Source organism: Manis javanica, chromosome 4 (assembly GCF_040802235.1).
Source record: "Manis javanica isolate MJ-LG chromosome 4, MJ_LKY, whole genome shotgun sequence".
In the NCBI taxonomy this organism is placed as follows: domain Eukaryota; kingdom Metazoa; phylum Chordata; class Mammalia; order Pholidota; family Manidae; genus Manis; species Manis javanica.
The window spans coordinates 41,524,179-41,550,145 of NC_133159.1; the positions used below are offsets into that span (position 1 = coordinate 41,524,179).

General features: G+C 38.1%; 1 protein-coding gene across 3 annotated transcripts in view; it reads left to right on the plus strand.

Annotated features, from left to right (window-relative positions):
* The first annotated feature begins 9,302 nt into the window (after window positions 1-9,302).
* ZFYVE9 (zinc finger FYVE-type containing 9) overlaps window positions 9,303-25,967 on the plus strand; it is a 230,793-nt gene continuing 214,128 nt past the window's right edge. For all 3 annotated transcript variants that reach the window (XM_037021848.2, XM_037021850.2, XM_073233939.1), the window contains exon 1: window positions 9,303-9,347. The gene's annotated coding sequence lies outside the window, so the exon portion shown is untranslated. The remainder of the gene's footprint in view (window positions 9,348-25,967) is intronic.

Below are 25,967 nucleotides of genomic sequence, written 5' to 3' on the forward strand. Positions count from 1 at the left end.
GTAGATTGCCCAAATCAAATAAACCTTGTGAGTCATCAGGTTGTAATGAATGCTGACTACTTGGCTGGTCTACTTTGTATCCCAATTATTTTTTTGTTATTTGTTTTTCTAATTATGAGAGAATACATGTACACTGGAAAAAATAAGAAAGGGTATAAGGAAACAGTTAACTCTTTCCTAGAGCTGTAGGGATAGAGTTAGGAAGCAATGTTTGAGGTTAAAAAGATGAGAAAGGCAAGGGGAAGAGTGCTTTTCTCATCTTTTTACCATGTACCTGGCACTTTCTAGGGAACTCTTACAATCATGTACCATACACATGAGAAAAACAAAAGAGTAAGTGACTTCCTGCAGTCAAATAGCCTCAAATTGGTGGAGGTGTGAACTGAATTTAGATCTGCTAACTCCAAAGCAGAGGTTCTTTTATTCTACCACGGTGGCTTGTATGGAATAGGCTGGAGGACTAAAGGAGCCCTGACTGAATTGCACACCCTGAGGTAAGACCCAGAGATTCAAATGCCTAAATAACAACTTTCCTCCTCAGTCCAGTCCATGTCTACATCATTAGAACTCAGGTGTCCAGTCCCTAACCCAGGGTCTTTATGTTGTACCACACATGCCATGCTACCTCACCTGTAATTCTTATGATAAACATCATAAACATTCCCCATTATCAAGCGTATCTAATATTTTCCTTCTAGGACAAGAGAATGGCAGCATGAGTCATCATGGACAGAGTGTTAATAGTAATAATTATGCTTATGGAAATAACCTTTTGTGTTATTATTCAGTCAAATTTGATTTTTTGTAGGCATTGCACTCACGTTATAAATGGTCCTGTTGTTACCCCCTCCCTGGTCATCTATGCACATTTCCACTCTGCGTGTGGGAGTAGGTGTGGTGCTGCTGAAGCCACAGGGAGATTGTAGTCAGATAGACCTGGGTTGGAGTGTTAGCTCTGCCACTCACAGTCACGTTGGACAAATAACTTCACCTCTCTGAACCTCAGTTTCCTAATTTATCACCATGTTGACACAGCACTCATTATTTATTCTCCCAAACCTGCTCCTTCCATCTTGATGTCTCCTTGCTTGATAGCATGGACTACCTACCAAGTTGCCCAAACTAGAAACCCAAGTGTCACATTTGATTTCTCCCTCTTTTTCACATACCAATCCAATTATGAGTTTGATGATTTTACCTCCTTAAATCTTCACTCTCCCTACTCTACCCTAATTCAGGTCACTATCACTTTTGCCTGGGTTATTACATTAGATGCTTATAAATGGCTTCCCTGTCTCTAAACTTGTTCCCTGTTATCTATTTTCTACAAAACAATCTTCTAAAATCAAACCTGTTAATGCCATTGACCAGCTTAAAAGCTCTGATGGCTTCAAATCACCAATAAAATAAAATCCAAAGTCCCTAATCTGAATTATGAGGCCTTTCCTGATTTGCTCCCCAACCTCGTCCTCTTTGCCTCAGTCAAAACTGTTCTCAATTCTTCAGACACATCAATCTTTCTCTTGCCTCTGGGCTGTTGCACATTCTATTCCTGCTGCTTGGAAGACAATCTTTCCCTATCTATTCCCTTCCTGCCTCTCTACCCAATGAACCTAGCTAAGTCCTAGCTATTCTTCAGGTCTCAGTTTAGGTATCACTCCCTTTAAAAGTCTTGTCCATCCTCTAAGTTTGGGTCAGATGCCCTTAATTTATATTCTTATAGCACATTGTGCTTACCTCCTAAAATCATAATTGACTGTTTTCTCATTTGCTTCCACCAGTAAAGTTTGAACTCCTTAAAGGCAGAGATAGGTGCTTACTACAGAACATAGTGCCTAGTACATACCAGTGTTTCAATAAGTATTTGACTGAGTGACTGCATTAATGAACAGTTCTCTGTTCTCACCGTCTAGACCCCTGGCTCTGTACCCTTGGTTTCAGCATCTGCTTCTAGCCCTCTTTTCTGGTTTAGATGACCTGTTCTCTTCTTACACCCTAGATAACTCAGAAGACTTTCAACTCTGTATATTCTTTTATTGTCAACATCCTCTGCAGTTCCAATTAGGATAGTTCATTCTTTACCCTCAAGGAATCCAGGAATCTCTGCAGGTCAACAGTGACTACTACTCCTACTGACACAGGGACATGCAGATGATAACAATGGGTACCATCTAATGATGTGCCAATTCCTTATATATGTAGAAGACATTAGCCTCTTTTTTTTTTTTGGATGAGGAAATAGGTCCTTCTGTACATGCCCAGTAGTTACTCAGGATTTGAAGCCAGGTCTGTCTTGTTCCAGAGCTTTTCCTACTATGTAGTTTTGAAAGTGTTATATCTCTTATTTTATTAGGTTTGACAGAAAGTATGTGTTTATAGGTGAGACAGACAATGGTAGCACTGAGGCACAGTCTAATGGAAGGAAAATTTGGTGATATCTAGTAAAACTACATACACATTTATCTTTTGACCCAGAAATCCTGCTTATAAAAATTTACTTTAAAGATACATCTACAACATAAGAAAAACACAAATGCACAACCTTATTTCATTTCAACTCTATTTGTAATGCAAATGGTTGAATAAACTACAAATGGTTCTCAGACATTTTGGGCTCCTGCTCTTTTTACTCTCTTATAAATTACTGAGGACCCCAGAGGTATTTAGTTTATGTGGATTATATCTATTGATATATGTCACCTTAAAAATTAAAAGTGAGAAAACATTTAAAAAAATTATTTATTCATTTATTTAAAGTGATACTAGTGAACTCATTATATGTTAACATAAGTAACTTATTTTAGTGAAATATAGCTATGGTCTCCAAAACGAAATACACAGGAAGACGAATGGCATTATTTACATTTTTGCAAATCTCTTTGAAGTCAGTCTGCTAGAAGACAGTTGGATTCAATCTATTGGGATATGTTGTTTTAGCTGATGTATATGAAGAAAATTTGTCCTTAAAGATATGAAGATAGAAGACTGAGGAGGATTTTAATAGTCATTTCAGATACTTGTGGATATTTTCTTTGACACTACATCAAAACTTGACAAGTGATAATTTCTTAAAGGTTAGCTGCAATGCAGAATCTGAAACCATATTAATGAACTTTTTGTACTCTATTCCATTAAAATCCTTTGATCTATGTTATACTTTTAAAGCATATTTAATGCACATGTTTTTGTAATATCATGCATGTGGACATTTGAAAAAATAGTAGTTCATTGAGTTATTCAGATCTTCCAACTATTGTCACAATCATCACACAATTTTAAAAAAACCCTCCACATTGTTAATATCATCACCCATCTCTTCGAAGAAGTTTGGGAAGCTCTCGAGCTCCTGGTGTAATGAATACAAGTTTTTCAAAACTTTAGTATTTATTGAAAGCTTGAATTTTATTACTGGCAAGAAATACTGTTAATCGTTTTCCTTGAACTGATGGGCTTACTTTGTTCATTTTCTAGAAGATGTCTGCAACAAATAACCATAGTTTATCTGTGGTCTTTAAAGTAAAAATTATGTTCAAATAAAATTGATGTATGTGTTTTCTAGCTCTACACACTGAGAGAACTTTGAAGCAGTGGCACTTAATGGCAATGAGAATACCTGCCACCTAGATCTTGATTTCTAAATACCATTCTCCACTAAATGGAACTAGGGCTTTTAGGAGAAATGGGTGATTCCTGGCCTAGGGCTGGGAAAGAACAAGATGGGCCTAGATGTAGTGCCAGAAAGCAAGGGAAATATTTAAAAAGTGATGATGAGGTGATAAAAGAAAATAAAAGCAGCCAGATATGAGACAATTTTTACATTAAAATAAATACTGATGGTAATGGATGTATAATTCATAAAGTAAAAATTGATGAGCTCTTTCTGATGTATATCAATAAACTGATAAATAGATGGGGGAGAAGCAAAAAGCTCTCCTATACAGTAGGAAGACAAATAAAAAAATGCAGAAGGAATGATAATGATGGAATTAGAAAATTACCACCTGACAACCACTGTAGTCATAATTGTTTAAGCAAAAATTATCAATGAATGTTAAAACTTGCAGGTGGTCTCAAATTATCTCTCCATCAGATATTGTTTAATTACAGAGAGCAAAACAGATACTTTACACTGGATGAAAATGGCACATACCACCTTAATTAACCAAGTGAACAAAGTTGGTATCATCGGTGATGGGACATACAGCTATCACATGCATCCTGATGCATTAAGAAGGACACGACATCGATTCTGTAGCATTCCTGCCAAAAATGCCTAACTTGAATCTAATTATGAAGAAACACAAACTCAAATTATGTTTTACAAAATAAATGACCTGTGTTCTCTAAAAGAATCAAGATCATGAAAGACAAAGACTGAGAAACTGTTCCAGATTAAAGAAAATTTAAGAGATTTGACAAATTATTCTGGAGTGTGATCCTGTAGCAGATCCTGGACCAGAAAGAAGAATTATTTTCTTTTTCAATAAAAGAAAATTTGTGGGACAGTTGGCAAACTTTGAATAAGATTATATTCAGAGAGCTGTATCAATGTTAAGTTTCTGGTTTTGATACTTCTATTTGTACACTGTTCTGATGAAAAATATTTATGGATAAGTGGATCAGAAGATAATTACAATAGTTTTTCTAATATATATTTATTTATATCTCTGCAGAGATAGAAGAAAGAGTGAGAATGAAAACATATGCACACACAAGAGAGGATAATAAAGCAAATATGGTTTCCTATGGGTGATAGATATATGGGATTTTTAAATAATATTTTTGTAACTTTTCTTTAAATTGGAAATTATTTGAAAATGAAAAGTCAAAAAATCCCACCAACATATTACATTTTGCACAATATTCTTCTTAGAGATATATCAAAACATAATTGGGATCATACAATAGTCTTTTTTACTTGCCACTGTTTTTGATAATCATGAGCAGTTTTCGATGTCATTTAAAATTCTTCAAAACACAGTTGTTAGTGGATATATAATATTTCTATTGTGGAGGTACAGTAGTCACTTATTTAACTTTTCCTCACATTTTTATGTTATAAAGGTGCAGTATAAAATAGATAGCAAACATCTTTTGGTATATTTCTTTGTTCACATATTTGGTTACTTCCTTATACTTCATTCCTAAAGTGGTAATTGCTTTTCTCTTTTTTAAATGACTCAAGTGACCTAACAAGATCCCAAACATCCCCTATTTCCTTTTTAAGTTTGTGCTGCTCTATGGACTTCCGGCCTGATTCAGGGCTTACCTATTTGGTAACAAACTGTGAATTCTGGGTTTGACTCCTGGCTGTGGCTAATGATTGCAGAGGGTCATAGGAGAGCATAGGACACCAAGCAGGCAGGCTGGGGGCAGTACTGGGCTGTAGCACAATCACCTGTTGAAGAGAAGTGTTACTCTTTGGTGGACCCAGAAAGTTAACAGGGAGGGCCTAAAAAGTCAGAGTGATTGGGATGCACTAGCCTGATGCACATCAGGTGCTGAGCCACGGGTAGGTTCAGCTTAACATTCCCTGAGGTGTACTCTGTGCTGAGACTGGTTGTGCAGACACAGAGATGAATCAAGCACTGAACCTGGCTCACAGGGCTCATGATCTCATAGGGGTGATGTATGAGTGAACAGATAGTGACAGCACTGTGATGGGCACTTACAGGTTGGGAAGTACAGGGATTATTAGCAACATGGAGAAGGTTTTGTGCCTTCTTTTAAACTTTTCTACAGAATATACTCTTGTACACAGATGTAATTTATTCATTCCTCCTCCCTCCCTCCTCTCTCCTTGCCTTCCTTCTTTTCATGCAGTGTACCTATAATTTATTGCACGTATACCCTAGAACAAAGTGTCAGCAGTGGAGTTGGAGAGAAGAGAAATTCAATAAAAGCAAGAAGTAGGATTTATCAGGTTTAGTCACCAATTGTCCAGGAAAGAAATACAAGAGTAGGATGACTCCTGTGCCATTCACCAAACTAGGAAATAGATATCCTTTAAGACTGAAATTTTTTTTCCAGCTTTATTGAGATATAATTGACAAAGAAAAGACCTGGACTTTTTTCATACCTAAAAATTTTTGATTAGTTTGTTATTTCTGTTAAGTCCCCCTTTTATCAGCTTTATCAAAGTATAAAAAATAGAAGACACATTTAAAGTGTGCCGTTTATAAAGGTGTTCAATGTATATACCTATGAAAACATCACCATAATTAGGATAATATATCCATCATCCCCAAGAGGTTTTCTGTTCTCCTTTGTACTCTTCCCCTCAACCACTACCTTTGTAACCACTGATATGTTTTCTGTCACTATAGATTATTTTGCATTTTTCTAGAATTTCATATAAGAAGATAAGTCATACAGTATATATGCCTTTTCCACTTACTATAATTGTTTTCAATCAGTATGCCTTTTATACTTTTTCTTGAAAGGCCTGAATTTTAAAGAACAAATTTTGAAAAGCAAAGAAATTTTTGTTTCTGGGCTACACCTTAAATTTATTTGAAGAAACCATTCTTAGAATACTAATTTTCTATGGGATGTATATGGTATAAATATGAAAGGTGGGAAGGTGTACCAGGTGGGAATAAGTGGATATTTTAGAGTCACTGGATAATAGTGGAAATCAATACAAAATTGAGAGTGCGTAACCAAATCAAATGATAGCAGGTCAAGGTAGATTAAAATGAAAAAAAGGTTTACAGCAGAGGAGAGAAAAACAGTTGAGAGACATTTCAGGAGCAGAGAGAAAACTGGGTAGGAAAAATAATGGAAAGAAATTTTAGATGAAAGGATTTAAAGTGGACCACAGAGAAGTGGTAGTGATGATAAAGGCAGCCTTTTTCAGCAACCATAATTTGAATAGAAAGGGAGAGAGTGTGAAGCAAGAGGAAACTTTCTGGGAACAAATGAATCATCTTCATGTAGTAGCTACACCCTGGGTAGCATGATTATTCATAAACAAATGCAGATTTCCTGTGGTGGTAGCGAACTAGGCTTGGAAAGCACAATGCTAATGTTAGGTTGCCAAATAACCTAAATTAAAGGACCCATTTCTCTGGATTGAAATTTTTAGCAGCAGTAACTCACTCCTGCAGCCTTTTCTGAATATTGCAGAAAGAACTGTTACTGCATCTGATTGGATACTGAAGGAATCTCAGGGTCTACTTCCCGCTTTTCTTTAGCTTAAATGTATTTCACATGTAAAATGGTGGTAGTATAGTACTTAATTCACAGAGCCGTTGAGAGGATGAATCATAGTTTCCCTCTGAGCTCCAGTTTCTCTTGTTATCAACAGGCGATAGTGATTTTTTTTGTAATATGACTCAGAAGTAGGTGATGAAGGCACACTCAGGATTGTATAGCAACAGCTTTCATTGATTGGAAGAGAGCTGTTAGGTTATATTTTCTCTAAGGTGGCTGCTCAATTATTATTTGTAAGTTCCCAGAGACCTTATGTAATTTTCTCATTAACCTTTATTATTTTTAGGACATAACCTAAGGTAAGGTGAGACCGCCTGATAATTTTTTTTATACAGAAAAATATACTGGTTCTATGCTGAATCTGCTGTACAACAGAATGTCATAAGATCCAGTGTGTTAGGTTCTATTATTCTATTATTCTTCAGTGGAGGGATGTTGCATAAATCCACTAGAGAAATTTAGGGGGATTTTACCCAGACCAAGTATAGTGAAGAATGATGCATCCATCTACACACACACACAGACTAAGAGAAAAAGATACACACATACACACAGACTGAGAGAACGAAAAACAGATGGGAACAATCTTGAGTCTAAGAAAGACTGAGAGGGTGTTTTGGAACCAACAATAATTGGAACTAACATTTATTGAGTACCTTCTATGGGTTGCTTCCTTTACATAAACTATCTCCAATCTTCACAACAACCGGCAAGGTAGGCATTAGAAAACCGAGGTTCCTAAATACTACATAACTCGCCCAGGATCATAAAGCCAACCCTGACAGAGCTGGAATTGGAAATATCGGGATCTGACTGCCACCAAAGTCCCTGCTCATTCTACTTACCACTTCTAGGATAAAATAATGTATGTGGAAAAATTTGGAACCAGAGGGTTTGGCGAATTTCATTCCCTACTTCCCATCTGAGAGTCTGTTTCTAATGTTTTTGGTTCTGATGTTTGCACTCTAGAGTTGGAATGGGATCGAATATGGGGTATCTGTAAAAATGACTCCATAGCTCTTGCAATATAACAACTTCCTTCAGAGCCTGACGTGGGATTTGGCAGGGATGGGGGCGGGTAGTGTTGGAAGAGTAGAGGTGGTGTGGAGGAGGGGGTTAGTTAGAAAAGACGGTTCTTTTTTACCTTTGTTTATGAATTTCAGGACAATACATTGGCTATGCTTGCTCGGCAAGTTAATGTTTTTTTCTATTTTGGGGTGGAGTGGGGGTTTAGGGGTTTGGTATCTGCAGGAAATTTCTGTAATGATTTGGACAGTAGATCCAAGACTATATTCCTTCATCTGTTTATTGAGAGAATATTTATTGTGAGAGGAGAGGATTGTGTGTGTGTGTGTGTGTGTGTGTGTGTGTGTGTAAAAAGGTTGGTTCCGGGTCACTTTCTTACACCCAGGCACACTGAAGCGAGAAGGGACCCCCCCCTCCCCAATCCCAACCTCACAGTTGAAACTGATGAAATTCCCTCACACTCCTGCTCTCAGGTGAGTGTCCGAATGACAGAACGTTCGCATACTTCTGGAGAGAAGGAAAAGCTGCAAAGGTGCTCAGGGCCTGAGGACTGGGGAGTAGGGGGTGCACCCGCTAAGGCTCGTGGGGACCGAGGGGCTTCCGGCTCCCGGGAGGCGTTGTCGGGGACGGGCCGGGGGCCAAAGGCGGCTCGGGGAGCGCTAGGCCCCCGCCATCCCCAAGCTGCGGTCGCTCGCGTTCCCTGCGGCTTGTGCCTAGGCGGCCGCCGCAGTCCCGGCGCCGTTGCCGGGCGTGAGGTCCAGGGGGCGCTGTGGCCCAGCGGCGCCGGCGGCAGGAGCGGCCACGGCGACGCTGGAGGCTTCGCCGAGGATCCTCGCCTGCAGCACCTCGGTCGTCCCGCCGCAGCCTTGCGCCCCCCGGCCCCGGCTCGGCGGCGCTCCTCCGGGATCCGTGTGGTTGCGGCGGCCCGGGAGCCCGATGCGGCTCGGCGGGCGCTGGGCCTCAGTAGCAGCGGCGACCACAGCCCCTTCAGGAGTGGGAGGATTCGCGGCGGCGCCTGGGTCCGCGCCGGTGCCCTCAGGAGGAGGCTGTCGGCTCAGGGACGGCCCCCCCCGGCCATGCTGAGGCAGCGGCCGCCGCTGCTGGAGGTGAGTGTGGCGCGGCGCGGTTCCGAGGTCTCTGGCCTGCGGCCGCCGGGGAGGGCCCCGGTGGCCGCCCTCAGGCCGGGCGGATGGGGTGTCCTGCGCCGCGGCGCCTCCTCCACCCGGCGGTTCTGGGGCCTCAGCTCTTCCTCCCCGACCCCTCTGCGGGAGGTTGGCGGCGCGTGGGGGGCAGCTAGGCCCCGCGCCGCTGGGAAGCGCTTGTCCGGCCTCGGTTCCGGCGCGGCCCGGTGTGTGGATCGTGGGGCTGGAGGAGGCACTGGCACCTTTCGGCTTGGCCCCGGGTTGGGGCCGAGCGCAGCCTCTTACCCCGGACCCTGCACGTATATCCCGGGGGGAGGCATAGGACGCTTGTTTGCAAACAGTCTCAGCTTTTCCGCGCCCGATACTGAGTCCCGCCTAGTCAGGGTTGGGGGGAGTTTAGGGGGGAGTTCTGGGTGAGAACTGTAGCGCAGAAAGTGCGGGGCCCTCAGTCCCTAGTACTCGTGAAGTGTCATTCCCCCATCTCACTGGGTTGAAGACAACCTTTTGCATCTTATTTGAGGTGAAATTTCGTCACCTGCCGGTAGCTGATCTCTGCCGTCCTCTATTACATTTTGCATCTAAGCGTTGTCCGCTTTGGAGAAAGACCCATTCCAGCTTTTTAGTAAGTTTCCTAGATGAATACACAATTATAAACACACGCACATATACTTTTTTCAAACAGAGGTGTGTTTCCCCTTCTCCCCCAGTAAGAGAGTGTAAATATTTTAATGCCTCTCAGTCCTTGGTATAAAAATGTTCCACCTAAATAGGTCCATAGAATGGATGATAAGAGGATTTTTAAAAAGTCGTGCTAACTATCCTAATAACAGATACCTGACGCAAGCGGGACATACTCTAAGTTTTAGAAGTCTAGTGGTTCTGGTGTTAATGTAAAAAAAAAAAAAGTGCCTTTAGTTTGATGCTGTAAGTCAGATATTGGGGTGTTTATGATGTGATTACAGGTTATTCTTGTTTTCCTGTGATGTATGTGAAGGTTGTAGGATTAATAAGTAATCCTAAAACTTTTAAAATCATAAAAAATATGCTTATTGTAGAAAATTTGGAAAGTAGAGAAAGGCACTGTGTCAATTCAGTAAATAATAATGGAGGAAAAGTCACCTAAAATCTCACAGGGCTTGTACTCTTGGTGATTTTTAAATTATTATTTCTGCATATTAGGTTCAAAGTTAACTGACTTCCATTTTACAGTTTAACATCCAGTCATTTGTATAAGACCTTTACAGATGTTTACTAAATTACATTGCAATCAGTTGAGTTCATCAATTAAGGCAGTTAACATGGGTAACCACCTAAAAGACCCCTCCTGCCTTACCTCCTGTGCAGCATGGGAAGCTCCTGAGGGCTAGGGAGGTTTCCTGTAGAAAACATTTTTGAGGACCTATCTTGTTAGCTGCTGTAGCCTTGTATTGTTTTGGAAGATTTTTGCTTAAATATTTATAACTGCAAAAAATTGGCTTGATTAAAATATTTTTTTGGGTTAGATTAACTTCGGTTTAAAGAGTCTTATTCAGTTCTTCTGTGTCCCTGAAGACTACCAACATTAGAATCAGCTGAGAGTGCTTATTAAAATATGCAGATTCCTGGCCCCTTTTCAGAATTTGTAGGGATGATGGTGGCCCAAGGATCTTCATTTTTGTCAAGTTCCCCAGTTCTTAGTCTTATTAAAATTTGAAAATCACTGATATAATAAGTTTAACATTAAATGAAATGTATGTTAAGTGTATGTAAAGTTAAGTGCTGAATGAAAGTACCGTTTTCTACTAAAGCTATCAATCGTAAATGGCAATACAATCATTTTTCATAGCAACAGATAATGGTGTTATATGCTTAGAAAAAAAAATGGTATTTCGAGGGACAACTGATTCAATCAACAAACATTTATTGAGAACCTTTCCTGGTAGCTGTGGTATTATGGAAGGATACCTGACTAATCTTGGCACTTAATCTCCTTGGACATCAGTGTTTTTGTCTGTAAAATGCAGATGGTTATTATAGTTACCTTGCAAGGCTTTTAGGGCAAATACATCTGAAAAGTTTTGTAATCTAAGAGATCTTTATAAAATTTTAGCTATTAATATTAAGTGCTAAGTCTTGTCTGTGGTGTTCTGGGAAACACAAAAATGACCAGGATTTCTGCAAGCAACTAGCTAGTTGTGGAAGCAGAACATGTTTAATTAACTGTTACAAGGCAGGGTCAAAAGTGTTGTAATTGAATGGAACATGCTAGATCCCTCTTTAAGCCTTCTATGTTTAATCCAGTAGCTTGCCTTTTAAGAATATTAATTTTCTATAGTCATTCTTTTCTAAGTCTTGATTGATATTTTATTCTTTAAGGGGAAAATTGTGTATGTTACCTGGTAAACAATAGTTTCAAGTCGTTTAGGGAGACAGAATGAGTGGAGATGGTCCTATTTCTTCCTCTGTTGCTGAGCTACCACTGTTCATTCCATTCAGTAAACTTTTCTTTGGCCGCTGATATATGCTGGCTACAGACTAGTTGCAAGGCACAAAGCTTGTTTAAGAGATAAATGCCTGAATTTTAGTTTAAATTCCCATGTTCCTAAAGGGATAGTGTGTATGGTGTGTTTTATGGCTGTTAATTGCATGATGTGGTACAGGGTATGGAGGCAAATGTGGACAGGAATCCTTACTATGACTCTCAATAGCTGTGTGACATTTAGATCTTGAGTTTCTTCTTACATACTATTGAAATACTAATACCCCTCACAGGGTAGAGAATAAGTCTGCTTTTGGAATTTTTTGATAGAAACAATTTTTATCTAAACATATTACCATTTCATTGTTAGCCAATAAATTAATATTCTCTCTCTATAAGGTACACCTGTTGACATTTTCAGCGTTTGATTCATTTTCCATTATTCATTTTCAGAGTTTTATATGATCTTTGATTTCACTTGTGTGTACCTGACATGCATTATATAGAGCAACATTCTTAGTATATAGTAAAATGAAAGATATGTAGTTGCTATTACTGAATAGAAAGAGTTCATATAGTTTTCAAAAAACATTATCAGTGTATTAAACTTATGTTATTTAAGAACCGTAGTCTTCAAAACATAGTCTTTTCCTTACCAACTGCAGTAGAACTAGATTTTTATAACCTGTCGATATGGGGTCCAGTTTTTTCTTATAAGCTATATGACCCTGGACCAGTTTCTTATTCTCTTTAAGCCTCAATTTAGTTTATAAAATGAAGTTGATAATACCCACTTTATAGGATTATTATAAGGATTAAATGATACATGTAAATCAGACTGCATTCAGTTCCATGAGTCCTGGTACTTCAGTGTTACCCTGGAAGTGGAAAATATACTTCTTGTTCACTTCTGTTTGAAAGAGCTTGGAAGGTTATTATGTATACAGTTTACTACTAAGAAATAAAATCAGTATGATTAATTTTGGAGTATTAGAGATTGCTAAATTAAGGAGAAACCAAAGTATCAGAATTAGTAATTTAATTGTGTAGTTAGTAGAATGCCTTATACTTTATAATACTCAATATATTTTATTGAGTGAAATGATTTGGAAATGCCATTTCTAAAATATTTTCTATTTTACAAATTAAGTAGTACTTAAAATTTCTTTATTTTGAATTATTATAAATAGCCTATTAACAGAACTGAACTGTTGGAAAAATTAGAACAGTATATAATGTTGTGTATTTATGAAATACTCTTTAAGAGCCTTTAATAAAATAGGATAAATAAGAAGAGATCTCTTTGGACACATTGAAACCAAGAAAAAGTCAGTGAATTCATATTGGACAAGGGAAAAAGATCTAAATATATGTTGATGGGGATCTTGATGCACTTGGGATTTTTATATTATAGAACTATTTGTAAAAATCTTAAAAGTTTTTTCTGTAAATTGTCTTTTAGTTAAAAAAATTTACCTTTGTTTAAGGTGAAAAATGTTTTTGTGGCCCTAGGCTTTTGACTATCATAGTTTCTTTAGGTGCTAATTCTGCAGTGATTTATCATATTTTCTCCTTTCTGATTATTTATGATAATATATTCTTCAGGATATGTGACTTAATATCTGTGATGGTAGTACTGTTGCATTTTTAAAATACAGAGGTAGTAAATCCATGTCCCAGATTTTAAAAATTAATTAAACTTAAATGGCAAAGTGTTTTTTTGGAGCGTAGGAGTTTCAGGAAGTAAGACCTAAGGAAATGGTAAAATGGGTCTAGAATTTTTAATTAATAAGGGGAAGTTTGGGTATATTCAGTCCTGGGTTCCTGTGGTAGTTTGAAATAATATTAATTGTATAGAGCTTTAAAATGTAAAGTGAATAACACATTTTCAAATAAATTTAGAATATTAGGTAAGGCTCTTTTTTTAAAACAACAGCTTTATTGAGATATAATTCAAATACCGTATAATTCACCCATTTAAAGTGTACAATTCAATGGTTAGTATATTCAAAGAATTTTGCCAACATCTCATCACTATTTCATTTTAGACATTTTCATCACTCCAAAAAGAAACACATACCCTATTTTTTTTTTTTTTTTTTTAATTAGCAGTCACTTCCCATTTCCTCTCATGTTCCTAGCCCCAGGTAACTGCTAATGTACCTTCTGCCTCTAGGGATTTGCCTTTCTATTCTGGGCATTTCATGTAAGTAGTATCATAGATTATGTGACTGATTTCTTTCACTTAGCATAATGTTTTCATGGACATTTGTCCATGTCTCATGTATCATTACTTCATTTCTTTTTACTGCTGAATAACATTTTATTGTGTGGATCTATCACATTTTATTTATCCATTCATTAGTTTGGGTTACTTCCACTTTTTGGCTTTTATGAATAATGTTACAAATATTTCCTGTACAATGTTTTTCTTTCTCTTGGGATATATACCTAGGAGAGGAATTGCCAGGGTCAAATGGTAACTCTTTGTTAAAACCTTAATGAGGGACTGTACCATCCCCACCAGCTATGTATGAGGGTTCCAGTTTCTTCACATCCTCACCAGTATTTGTTATTATCTGTCTTTTTGATTATAGCCATCCTTCTGGGTATGAAGTGGTAAGGTAAGGCTCTATTTGAGTTTTATAACTTTTATTTACAACCATTCGGTATACTGTTGAAACTTTTACTTGCAGATAAAGTGCCAGATTCTTTGATGTTAAGGGGAGTCTTTCTAGCTTGAGGATAAAAGCTGTGGACTTTCTAGTTTCCTGTTTAGTAAACAGTTCATCTGGTAATGGAGATACTGGTATGGGTAGTTCAACTAAAAGATTGCTTTCTAAGACTATTTCTTAACAAAAGGCAATTCTTTAACTGCTAAAACATTCCTAAGAACTTGGAGTCCAATTGCATATTTACCTATTAACATTTCTAAGCCCTCAGGTCTGACAGATTTTAAGGATTGCCACTACCTCTCCATGATATATAATTCTGTATAAATAACAGGTTAGTCACGTTTCCTTATTCTTACACGTAGTATAGTCCCCTATTTTTGTTCCCATTCAAGGTATTAAAGCTTTTCTATGATGTTTTGTAGGACATAGTTTAAAGCCAACAATAATGCCCTGTTAATATTTCTAAAATATTTTTCAAACTGGTTAGGAAATACTTCAGGTAACCATTGTTTGAGTAACCTGCAAGTTTTGGGCCTTCATTCTGTGTAGTGGATCACCCACAGTATTTTCCCACTTGATTGTGATCACTTTTAGACCCTTTAATGCTGACTTTGAGTGAACTGAAAGCCTTCCACTGGTTTGTTATAAAATATTTTAGTTGCTTTGGATGTCGTAAATGCTATATAAAGTTACAAAAAACTGCAGTTGTAGAGCATTTTTGCAGGGATTAATGAAAAGGTATGCATTTCTGTTTGTAATATGGTTCTTTTCTAACCTCTCATGGTTAAGGCTTGGTAGTTTATCTTCCAGAATTTGTTTTATTAAAGTAAAGAAAGTAAATGATGTATGTTTTTATTATTAACTCAAAGCACAACAGAACCTATCTCAAATTACTCTCTATTAAAATAAAGAGCAAGCAGTATCAAAATTTTGTGAAAACACTGTCAAAGTTTTATATAAATTTTAGTAACCATTTGAGCAAAACAACTCCTACAAAGTAATTTAAATAAAACACTGCCAGTTTGAGAAAAACCTTACAATTTAAGAATACATCATCTAGACCTTTTCTGTGATTCTAGTGTTATAATAACTGCCCATAGTTTTTTTTTTAATACAACCTTCCAAGACTGACCAAGGAAGAAACACAAAATTTAAACAAACCAATTACGAGCAAAGAAATTGAAGCAGTAATAAAAAAACTACCCAAAAACAAAACCCCCAGGGCAGATGGATTTACCTCAGAATTTTATCAGACATACAGAGAAGACATAAGACCCATTCTCCTTAAAGTTTTCCAAAAAATAGAAGAGGAGGGAATACTCCCAAATTCATTCTATGAAGCCAACCCTAATACTAAAACCAGGCAAAGACGCCACCAGAAAAGAAAATTACAGACCAATATCCCTGATGAACATAGTTTTTTGTTTTTAATTAGTAGCTAAAGTAAATTATTTTTGAGGTTTTTATGAGGTGACTCTTAGAAATTTCTGCTCAATGTCTGAAAAACAAGGTTGAGATTCTTTAATCTGGCCCAGCCTTTCATGATTTGGTTCCAACCTGATCATTCCTCACTCCTGTTTCTGCTTGCTTCACTATGCAGTCCTTCCAAGCTTCCAAGATTTATAAAGTTTTACTTGATTTCTTTTATCTTAGATTACTTTCTTGTATACTATAAAAGCTTTACCAACAGTGTGCCATGTTTCTGCTAGGTATTCATGTATATTATTTCTAATTCTTAAAATGACCTTATAATGTGCATAGTGTCATCCATGTTTTACACCTGAAGGAATTAAAAGGCTTGGAGAGTTTTTTATTGACTTTCCTAAGCCCATATCCGTGATTCAAACGGTGTATCTCTCACTACAAAGTCCACACTTTTTTTCATTGTGTGAACCTCCCCATATGTTCTGTGTTTGCTTTATCTTCAGGTTTTCCATAGTGCTTTAAGGAAGTATTCATATTAGGAGAACACAACTGTAATTGATTGACTTTTATGGATATTTGCCTTTGAGGTATACTACTGGCATAGAGCATTGTGCATAAGAAAAAGAAGTGTATATGTGTGTGTTTTGGGAATTTCAATTTATGAAAAGTAAGTTTCACATATGCATTTGAAGTAGATAAATGTCTGCTTTATGATTAGAAAAATATAATTGATCCCTGGATCTCATTTCTCTAATCTGAAAATGAGTGGTGGACTAGATGTTAAGCCCTATCCTACATGTAGTATTCTATTAAATATATCTAAAAAAGAACTGAGTGAAAAGATAGATGTAGGAAACTCTAGGCCATGGTGACATTATCATTAATGAAGTAACAGAATGGGGGTAGTGGGCTGTGTGTGGTGGCTGATAGGACATAGAAGATATCAAGACCAAGGGATTGTAGTTTACATAAAAGTTTTCCCTTTAGTAAATAAAGAGAATATATTTCTGAATAAAAACAAAGAAATCTGGAAATAAGCTGGATGAGTAGTTTGCGACTGAAGCGGTTTCCTTCTGCTCTTTCTTGTTTGAGAAAAATGGGTCTGGACTATGTTATATGAATGTAATGAGGTCACTAGTAGCACACATGAAACAATTAAAGCTTTCATATTGCTCATGAAGTGAAAATTCAGTAAGTAAAATGTGGCTCCATTACTATTAGATCTTCAGAGAGTGTTGATAAAGCAAAGGAGGGCATGTTTTGCATTCAAAAAGGGTGAAATGCATCTTAGTGACAAAACTTTTATATAGCCTTCTCGCCTTCAAGGTATTAGAGATGCTGATATTGACATAGAAATAGGTGATGTTTTGACTAGTTGGAAAATTGTTAACCATCTAGAAAATTGTGATTCCTTTTCTTTTTTCATTGGAATGTACACACAATATTATATTGGCCTCAGATGTATAAGATAGTGACTCAATAATTATATGCATTACTAAATGCTCACCACTGCAAGTATAGTTACCTCATAACCATATCAAGATATTACAATATTATTGGTTATATTCTCTATGTTGTAATTCCATTTCTGTGGCTTTATTTTATAATTTGAAGTTTGTACCTCTTCATCTCCTTTATGTATCTCACCCATCTTCCCACCCCCTTCCCTATGGTAACCAACAGTCTCGTCAGTATTTATGGGTCTATTTCTTTTTTGTTTGTTTTGTATTCTTTAGATTCCAGATATAAGAGATCATATAGTATTTGTCATTCTCTCTCTGACTTGCTTCACTTAGCATGACACCCTCTAGGTCCACCCATGTTGTTGCAAATGGCAAGATTTTCTTTTTTATGGCTGAGTAATATTCCATTGTATATATGTATTGTACATCTTCTTTATCCATTCATCTTTTCATGGGCACTTGGGTTGCTTCCATAACTTGGCTGTTGTAAATAATGCTGCAGTAAATAAGGGGTGCATATGTCTTTTTGAATTAGTGGTTTTGTTTTCCTTGGGTAAATTCCCATAAATGAATTGCTGGGTTGTATGGTAGTTTTGTTTTTAGTTTTTTGAGGAACTTCCATATTGTTTTCTACAGTGGCTGGACCTGTTTACATTCCCAGTAATGTAGGAGGGTTCCTTTTCTTCACATCCTGACTAACATTTGCCATTTCTTATCTTTTAGATAGGAGCCATTCTGACTGGTGTGAGATGATATCTCATTGTGGTTTTGATTTGCATTTCCCTGATGATTGGTGATGTTGAACATCTTATCATGTGTCTGTTGGCCATCTAGATGTCTTCACTGGAAAAAATGTCTATTCAGGTCCTCTGCCCATTTTTTAATTGGATTGTTTAGTTTTTGGTTTTGAGCTGTGTATTCTTTATGTATTTTGGATATTAGCCCCTTATATTTCATTTGCAAATATATTCTTTCATACAGTAGGTTGCCTTTTTGTTTTGTTCATGCCTTTTTCCTTTGCTGTGCAGAAGCTTTTTAGTTTGATGTAGTTCCACTTGTTTTTCTTTTGTTTACCTTGCCTGAGACAATGTATCCAGAAAAAAAATTACTCATGCTGATGTTCATGAGATTCTTGCCTATGTTTTCTTCCAAGAGTTTTATGGTTTCATGTCCTACATTTAGGCCTTTAATCCATTTTGAGTTTGCTTTTGTGTATGGTGTAAGACAGTGATCTAGCTTCATTCTCTTGCATGTAGCTTTCCGGTTTTCCCAACACCATTTATTGAAGAGACTGCCTTTGTCATGTATTAATTGACCATATAGGCATGAGTTTATTTCTGGCTCTCTGTTCTGTTCCACTGATCTATGTATCTATTTGTGTGCCAGTCTCATACAGGTTTAATCACTGTGGCTTTAAAGTATAGCTTGAAATCAGGGAACATGAAACCCCCACCCAGCTTTGCTCTTTTTCCTCAAGATTGCTTGGCTATTTGGGTTCTTTTGTGGTTCCATATAAACTTTCGGATTCTTTGCTCTAGCTCATTGAAAAGTGCCATTGGTATTTTGATGGGGATTCTGTAAACTGCTTTGGACAGGATGTCATTCTTTTTATTGTTAGCTTCTTCTAGAGTCCTTGGATCAGTGATGAATTGACTTCAGAAAGAAACTGGGCCAGGAATAAGGAAGTGTCCTTTAGTCAATAAGTTTGGGTTTTTCAGTGTACTATGTATATCACTCAGAGATTTGCAAACACACATTAGTATTTTAAAAATTGAGGAGTAAAAGTAAAGAAACTTGTTCAATTTTGTTCAGCAGTATATTACCTGGACTTACTGTCTTAGAACCCTTTTTTCCCACATATTGTTTAGTAGTATACCTTTTACTGATCTAGGCCAACTTTTATTTGTTTTATAAAGCCTTACCCTTACAATATACATAACTATTTGAATCCTTGTGTGATAGGCCCTGATTACTTCCTGAAGGACCTCATTCTGTTGTAGGTTACTGCTGATTATTAGGAAAATGTCTTTTATGTTTAGCCAAAGATCTGCTTTTCTTTAATATCTATCCTTTTGTGTGTGCTGCTTTACTCTAAAATTATACAGAATAAATAATTACTCTCATCTTAATATCTGAAGATGACAAGATAGTATCTTGTTCTCCCTACCATAGTGATTATATAAGCTCAGGCTTTGGAGTCAGAATGCATGGGTTCAAATTTTAGTTTCACTGCTTTTACTGTGTGATCTTGGGCAAGTTAATTTACTTTTCTGTGCGTCTGTTTTCTTATCTGTAAAATAGAATACCAATAATACTTCAGTGGGTTAAATGAGATGATCCATAAAAGAGCTAATTACCTAGTGTATTGGTTTGGTTCCCTGGAAAGCAGATACTGAGATGGAGTCATGAGTGTAAGAGATTTTCTGGGGGAATAGATAATGGAATGCCTGTGAAAGGAAAGGGAGAGGATGCAGAATTTGCCAAGGAGAGCCTCAGTCTGTGATGCAGATCTGAAACAAAACTCAGCTAGCCTAAAGGGGAGCTCGAGAGCAAAAATGGTCTGTTAGAGGAGTTCTGCGTTGGGAAGAAATGGCCAGGTTGTAGCAACACCTGCTCTGGTTTAGTCATTGACTAGGAGCTGTCCAAGAAGAGTATGGCCTCAACTGAGATGAATTATGTACATGCTACAGCTGGAGGCTATTAGTTAACTATATTCCTTGCCTCTTAATGCAAGTTCTGCTTTGAAGGAAGATCCAAGTAATTATCACAGTCCATTCCTTCTTTTTTTATTTTTTCTTAAGAATGGAGCCATAAAACTGTTTTTTTTAATTGAAGTGTCATTGATACACAATCTTATATTGGTTTCCAATACACAACACAGTGTTTCAACTTATTATTGTTGTTAAATTCTCATCCCCACTAGTGCAGTTACTATCTGTCAGCATAGGGAGATGTTACAGGATCATTGGCTATTTTCTCCATGCTTTACTACAATCCCTGTGACCAAGTTACATTAGATGGAGAATTTTTGTGCCCCTTTATCCCCCTCACCCTCCCCACCCAACCACCCCAAGCCCTCCCCCATGGTAACCACCAGTCACTTTTCAGTGTCTATGAATCTACTACTATTTTGTTCATTTTGTTTTGCCTTGTTTTTATATTCACAAAAAAGTGAAATATGGTATTTGTCTTTCTCTGCCTGGCTTATTTCACTTGCATAATACCCTGTAGATCCATCCATGCTGTTGCAAATGGCAGTTCTTTTTTTTATAGCTGAATAATTTTCCATTGTGTGTATGTACTACATCTTCCTATCCATTCATCTATTGATGGCAGTCCATTTCTTGTGCTGCATGGATTTTTGTCTCCAAATACTTTCTGACAGCAGCTTCTATAAGCTTCCATTGGCTTTTCTTCCTGATGGGAAACTTAAAGGTAAATTGCTGAGACAGGCTTTGGCCCCCATCGCTGTAGCTGGTCTCAGGGCTGCAACTGTTTTCATCCTTCACTAACCAGTCTAAATTCCCCATGCCCTTAGCTGCCATTCCTGTTGGTTTGCCTAGTGGTATGATCCAACTCTCATTTCTGAGGGGACTGAGAACCATATTCTTCTCAGGCTGGAGTGGGTGCATTTTCCATTTGCAGTCATAGTTGGGCAGGGGAGCATAAAATGGTTCCCAGATGGATTGTCTGAGTTCCACACATACTCCTTCTTGTTCTCATTATGTAATAGCAGCCCTGCTTCCTCCTAAGCATGAGGATTAGCTAATCCTGTCATGATGGTGATTGCTCTTCTTGCCTCCTGGTCCTGGGACACAGAGGCCCAAATGCCCAGGCTGTAGCTGTAACTTGTAGTTTGGTATGATCCTTGATGTGTCTCCTGGTAAAAGTGTGCCCAGGACCTATAACTCTGTAGAGCCCATTGTGGAAATGGAAAGTGCAGAGTGCTAGTAGATCATTGGGAGTGATGGTAAATGGGCAGATTGTTTCTGCTTCTGCCTCTTGGTTCTTGGATCCATGTGTTTTTCCTTTTGGGAACATAGTTCTAAATCAGTGCATATACTGTATCTTAGGGACAGCACACCATTCTTGTCTCTGAGCTGGTGCATCTGCTGTGTCTTCAGTAGGCCATTCCAATACTTTATAAGGCTGGCTGCTTTTGTATGGTGTTATGTGATCAGACCACTGAATCCCATGATTATAGGCCTACTGCCACAATTCCTTCACTGTGCAGTGGCTCTGTGGGTTGGATGCTGTATTATGTGGGATTACATATCTGTGGATCTGGTATTGTGTATGCCCTTCTTATGTGGTCAGGAAAGGCAAAACCATACCTAGAATAAGTATCTGTTAAATACCTGTGAGACTAGGATCAACTCCTGGACGTTCCAAGATGGAAGGACACGATGTGGTCAGCTTGCCACCTGGTAGCCCGTTGGTCAGCCTGAGGCATTATGCTTTGGATAATGTATTGGATGCCTAGTGTTGGTCTCTGTAAGTTGGATGCTCAGAGGGGGCAGTAGCCTGATTGGGGCTTTGTAAGTGGGAATCCATATCTCCTTCACTTCCTCATCTCGTCATTTCTGCCACAGTGGCTTCTCTGTTCATATCCCCATCATGCTAGTTCTGGGGTGACTAATGTCAGCTATCTGAGTCATTTTATCTATGTGGTTACTTAATGTCTCTTCTACATTGAATGCTGTCTAGTGGGCATTAACACATGAAAAAGATTTTCACACTTTATATCCACTCCCATATGTTTGTTCATTTGCCTCCATCCATACCATCCGTCATACAGTCATAAAGTGCATCCGTCATACAATCTTTTTCCTTAAAAGCCCCTGACCAGTTGGCCAGTCCATTTGCCGTTGTCCATGAGTCTGTTTGTATTCTCACCTCAGGCCACTTTTCTTTCTATACAAAGTTCATGACAGGTGTATCACTTGAAGATCCATCCTTAAAAAGATTTTCCCTTTCCACTGTCAGGGTCACCCCTAAACATGGCTGTAATGAAGTGTTGTTTTTTCAGTTTGCATCACATACTGAGCTGACCTATTTATTAGCCAAGCTTGGCTTTTATCTCCTCCCTAAGTTGGTCGTATAGGATCCTCCAAATACGGATAGATATGAGGTGAGGAAAGGGTGCTGGTACAACTGTGGTTGGTGTCAGGGATCTCTTGGCTGCCTATTTATGTTATTTACTTGTGCCCTTTGGTTCTGCTTGAGTTTGGTTTTTGGTGTGCATTTCTATCTCATAATGAATAGTTGCTGAGCTTATTTGACTTCATGACTTGGAGAGTCCTGTTAAACCCAGCTCATTATGGGCAGTTAAGGCCAGATATATGGTACCCAATTGTCAAGCATTCTGTCTCCTACCAGAGCCCAACAAGAGCTATTTTATAATAGCATGATTTTGCCACAGAACTCCAGGGGCCTACATTGTGACTCTCCCATGTGGCTTGCTATATAAACTCTGTACTGCATTTTTTCCCCACTATGTATACCTCCGGCAGCATAGGGACTTGCTTGCACTACAAAATGGACCTGCTGCAAAGCAGTTTCCACCACTTAAAGCTGGCAGCCTTTCACATGGATCACAGCATTTTTCCTGTATTTATAATGTGTTGTCTCTAGAATCTGAAGAAGCCTTCTAGATGTTGTGCCTCCCTTTTTTTTTGTAGTGGGGAATGCAAAATCAGCAATTTGTCTTTTGCTTTGGAGGGGATTGTTGGCATGACTCTGACTGCTGGACTCCTAAAACTTCACTGAAATGGCAGATGCCCAAATATTTGTAGAGTTTTTCTCCCACCTTCTAGAGCACATGTATCTTACCACACATCCTTTAGCATGCTAGCCATCTCTTGCTTGTTTTGCACGATCAACATGATATCATTGATTTAATGCATCAGTGTGCTGTTCTGAGTCCAGATCTCTCCAGACTCTATTATGACACAGTAGGAGAATTAATATAACCCTGAGGCAAAACTGTGAATGTATACTATTGTTTATTCCATGTGAAAGGAACTGTTTCTGACTGGGATAAAAAATAACTCATTTTCCAAATCAATGGCTGCATGCCATGTACCTGAGGCTATATTTATCTGCTGTAGCAAATACGGTACATCTGGCATGGCTACTACTTGGTTGAGCTTGTGGTAGTCTCTAATTATTCTCCAGGATCCAGCTGGGTACTGCAGAGGCCAGACTGGTAAATCAAACACACACATAAAAAGGACCACTACCCCTGCTTCTTTGAGATCCTTAAGGTGGCACTAACCTCTCTCATTTTCTTATCTCTACCCCCTACATAATACTGTTTTTGATTTACTATTTTGGACAAGGGGTAGAGAGACATTTTCAGGTTTCACTTGGCCTTTTCCCCTTTGATAATTCTTACTCCATAGGCCAAGGACCTAGGGTGGGGGTTACCCCAACTGCCAAGTATTCCAATCCTATTTATTTATTCAGGGCCTGGGAAAATGACTGCTAGGTGGGCCAGTGGACTATGGACACCACCCAGGATGAGATTCTCAGTGCCAGTTGGACAGGAAGTGCTGTCAAGCCCCATTTTTATCGTCTGCTTTCTCAGTCTATTTGTGGTGCCAGCTGTGCCAATTTGAGTTCTTCTGGAAGCAGATGCCAAGACAGAGTTAAGAATACAAGAGGTGTATGGGGGAGGGGGAAAACCCCTATGAAAGGAAATGTGGCTGGAAACAGACTTGTCAGGGAAAGCCTCAGAGTCTGATTCAGATTTGATAGTCTGAAGACTCCAGAGCAAAAATTTTCATCAGAGTCCTGCATTTGACAGAAATGGCTAGACGTTAGCATCACGCAGTGATCAGTCACTGGCTGGAGCTGCCTAGGAAGAGCATAGTCTCAGCATGAGAGCTAGGGATCCTGAAGGGACTGCAGCTTGGAGGCTGTTGGCTAACTGCATGCCTAGCAGTTGATTAGCAAGTTTTTCTTGAAGGGAGATACAAGCCACAGACCTCCAATGACTGCCACACATAAGTGCTAAGTAAATTGTTAGATATTATTGTTATAATTATCTTCTGATTAAATTTTTCTAAGTTGCTTTTATCCTTTGTAAATGAAATCCTCTAGACATCTTACTTTCTTAGTTGTTTTCTTTTGGACATGTTTTTGTTTATCAAGATGAGACATGAGTCCTGTGCTTGAAACTGGAACTGAAAACAGTATTTCAAGTTTGGTCTGATACATAGTAAGTGCTCAGTGAATGTTGGTTGAGATGAACCATGCTTTTGATCAGTACAGTCTGGAATGTGTAATCCTCACCTCTACATTAGCCTGCTTCCTGTGACTTTTTTTTCTATTAACATAGTTAAATAGGTCTTTTTTTTTAATGTAAATATAGAACCACATATTTCTATAAAGCTTCATGTTAGGTAGATATAATTTACAATTCTAATTCAGTTAGATCTTTTGAATACTGATTCTTTGGTTCTAGCAGATCCAGCTTTCTTTCATTACCATATAACAGATTTCATCATTGGGCCACAAATGGCCACCTCCAAGTAATTTAAACATGTTGAATAGGATAGGACCAAGAATCAAGCTGTAGGCCATGCCATTAAAGATGTGCCTTCAGATTGATAGGTATTTATGCTCAACATTGTTTAGCCTGTTAGGAGTTTATTAACCTTATCTGTATATGACTTGAATTTTAACATTTGTCCATTAAAAGATAAGAGACTTTGTCAAAGAAATACCTTACAAAAACCCAGCAGACCAAGACTAGGCTCTGAGACAAATAAGGAAATGAAGCAAATCTGTTTGGCTATAGATAGATGATCACCACTTTGCTAAGTAAATGCTTACTTTTACTTTTATCTGACAGAAATCAGCCAGGTGACCTTGGGAGAGTCACTTAGTCTTTCAGGACTTGAGATTCCTTACTAGTAAAATTATATGATTGGTAAGTTCATAGAGTCAGAAAATGCAGCAGTGATTACTAGGGGCTAGAGGGAGGTAGGAATTGGGAGTTAGTTTTTACTGGAAACAGATTCGGTTTGGGAAGATGAAAAGGTTCTGGAGGTGGATGGAGATAATAGTTGCACAATGTGAATATACTTAGTGCCACTGAACTGTACACTTAAAAATTAAAATGATAAATTTTTATGTTAAAGGTATTTTACCACAATTAAAGAAAAAGGCCAGTATTGAACTATAACAACAATGGTAGGTAGCTTCTGGCCTCTTTTGTTTTTTTATAAGAGGAAGCTACTGGCTTCTTGTTTTTAACTACATACATATAGTAAAAGACCCATACCACACTTAATGGCAAAGCACTAAAACAATTCCCATTAAAGTTAGAAATGAAATAAAATGTCCATTGTCACCACTTTTGGAGGAACTAGCACTGTAATTTCATAAGAGAAATTAGAGACATCATGGGGGGGAAATAAAGAAAAGCAAATTGATGGAGGGGCCCCACTGACCTCCTTTGACCCTGTTAGAGAAATAAAAATCCCACTGGGAAGAGTATGAGAGCCCTGAGGGTTCAGGAGGGTGTTGGGTGTGTGTCTGTATATACCTCTCTGCT